Genomic DNA, 3,090 nt, shown 5'->3' with positions numbered 1-3,090 from the left:
CGGGGCGTCCCGGCGGGGAGGCAACCGTCCCCTGAGGCCCTCAGCCCCCGCCGCGGCAGGGCCTAAGGAAGCGCGGAAAGGCGAGCCCACATGGCAGCGACGGGGGCCGAGAGAGCAGAGAGAGCAGGAATTTGTTAAAAGAGGATGCGAGGGGAGAGCCTGCTTTCTGAGTGAGGGCCAGCGCTGGGGAACAGAGGGTGGTTTCTGTGCCCTGCCCTCCCCCGGTATGGACCAGAAATAAAATTCTAAGCGCCGCAGCCAACGGATGGACCCTCCCCTCCGCTGGTGGCCTTTTAAGTTGTGAAAAACTAGTTCAGCCCTTGCTGGGAAGTGGAAGTCAAACATGGCCTTACAAATACTCGCACGGAGACCCTATAATAGACGACTCTTTAGGTCTGATAAGAAACATTTGCAGTGTATTCCCGGCTTCATCTGCATGATAACACCTTGGTCTCCAGAACTCCTTAATGCAACCCGGACATTCCCCTCTATTGAGTCCAGGTGTTTAGATAACGCTCAACCAATTGCCTATCAGAAAACCTTTAAATGTACCTAGGACCCGGGCGTCCCCACTTCACATTTTACCTCCTAGAGAGCCAGCCTACATCTTATGTATTGATTGATGTCTCATGTCTCCCTCAAATGTGTAAAACGAAGCTGTTACCTGGCCACCCTGGGCACATGTCATCAGAACCTCCTGAGGGTGTGTCCCTGCACATCCTCAACCTTGGCAAAACAAACTTCCTAAATTGAGACCAGTCTCAGACACTTCTGGTTTTCACCGTCATCTTCCTGTTGCCGTGGCCGATGCCTGGCTCTTGGGTCTTGGATCGTGTTCTTCCCGCCTGCCCCAGTGCTTTGCAACTGCTGTTAACTTCCACACTGCCCTAGCTGGATTCGCATTCAGACAGGCCTAATCTCTCCAGCGAAGGAAACACAACCCCTCTCTTGATTGTACTTTTCCCTTTGACAACAAAACTGTTCAAGGAGGTTGAGCTCATCTCTTATCACTCCCTCCAGTCCAGTTTGTCTGGTTTTCATCAAGCTCTGCAGTGCTGCCCTCAACCATGGGAGGTCCTTTAATGGAAGTCACTTAACCTCTGTGCTGCCAGATCCAACTGTCATTTTCCACTTTCATTCTACTTAAGCTCTTAGTGGCACTTGATGTAGCTGGCCATCGCCTCCTCCTTTGCTCCTCCAGAGGTGCCACATCACTGCCTTACCCTCCAGTTCTCTGGCCACCCTGGCTGCTCACTCTGTCAGCTTGGCGGTTCGCCCTCTTCTAGATTGATAAACATTTGAGTATCCCATGGCTCAGCATTGGCCTTCTTCTCTATCCAGACTTCCCATAGATAGTCACATGGAGCCTCGTGTGGGCAACTATCATGCAGATGCTTACGAATGACAAATCTGCAACCCCATTTGTTCCTGCCCCTGCAATGAGCTCCAGACTCACCACCGTCACCACCTGCAGATGCTTACCGGTGCCAAATCTGCAACCTCATTTCTTTCTGCCCCTCCACTGAACTCCAGACTCACCACCACCACCTTGGCTTCTCTATTTGTTGTCTAACTCAGTGCTGCGCAACTCTTTGTGCATCAGGACACACGTGGAAATGCACATAACATACACTGGTCTTGCATTCCCCACTCCATACACACATTTCAACACCACTAATAGGATAATTGTTGGCCAGGCTGCAGTCATGACATGCTTGTCATTGTCTTGCATTCACATCCAAACGTGCAAGTGGGTGCCAGCAGTTTGGAAGAGAATCCTGAAATTAATACTGGGGTACTCTTTAAAGAGATACCACATCACTCACATTCTTGAAGGTTTAAGGGTACCTAACCGATTAATTTCATGAGTAATTTCCTTTTTATGTATGCGCAAAGGTGCTATATAATTAAAAACTCATGTCTTACGTCTTAAGCCTAAAGAACTATTTCTTTGAAGTATAAAATGAAAATTTTAAGTTGAAAGAGCACATAGTGGTATCCTTTAATTGGTAGTGTTTTTACCCTTAGTGGCACCTAAAACAAAGTTGCATGTTATGAGCGACAGCATCTTAGACTCAAATGCTATTGGTAAGGAACCCTGGGGGGTGGGGAGGAAGCCTTCGCAGGAAGGAGCAGAGGTCCAGAGGGGCCCTGGTGGCCCCTAGACTGCCCTGAGGTCTGACAGGTTGTGTATCTTTGGCTGTGACCTGTTCTCCAGGGTTGTACTGATTGGGAAACTCTGGTGGTGTTACAGTAGGTAGCTAGTCGGCCTGAGCAGGGCAGGAGGGGACTCTTCCCCACAACCCACACCGCTAGAAATGTCTTGTGACCATCAGGTGATGGTCAAGAAGTTGTTACACTATTTCTCTAAAATAATAATTGGTTGCCGTCAGTGCCAGGGAAAGGCAGTCGCCCAGTAGATAGAAAAAACCTGAAAGTGGTGATCAGCAGCTTCCTGATAAGATCTCTTTGCCACACATCAAGAGGCAAAATGGCACATATAACTGGTATATGACCTAGGAACATTGGGCTGGTAAGTGAAGATTTCCTCAAGTGAGCGTGTGTACACCTCCAATAAACACACGGCCCCTGCTCACTTTCCAAGCGCTGGCAAGTCACTACACATGTGGACAGCCCACCCCAAGGGAAGAATCGGCGGACAAGGGACACAAGACCCCAGAAGTATGCCAATGTATAAAACCTTAAGTCAAAGGTCAAACCATATACCTGATCTCTAAAGTTACCTGCTTGGCCATCTTCCAAGCGTACTTTCCTTTTGTTCCAGATATAAAGCTTTTTAATAAAGTTTCACTTCTTCTTCAAAGCTTGTTTCAGTCTCTCTTTCTGCTTTATACCCCTCAGTTGAATTCTTCCGAAGAGGCAAGAATTGAGGTTGCTGCAGACCCATACAGATTCACTGCCACTAACGTATTATATTTGGGTGCTATGTGATTCAGATACAGTCTGCTCCTGACATTGTGACAGCCAAGTTAATTTCATGTGTTCAAAGAACTCCTGATTCTCCCACCTACCAGCAAATAGCTTCTTCTCTAGAATACAATCCAAGCTACTCATTACAGTGTGGAATAA

The sequence above is a fragment of the Colobus angolensis genome, unplaced genomic scaffold (genome assembly GCF_000951035.1).
Source record: "Colobus angolensis palliatus isolate OR3802 unplaced genomic scaffold, Cang.pa_1.0 Scaffold327, whole genome shotgun sequence".
Lineage (NCBI taxonomy): Eukaryota > Metazoa > Chordata > Mammalia > Primates > Cercopithecidae > Colobus > Colobus angolensis.
Note: the sequence above shows the minus strand (reverse complement) of the source record.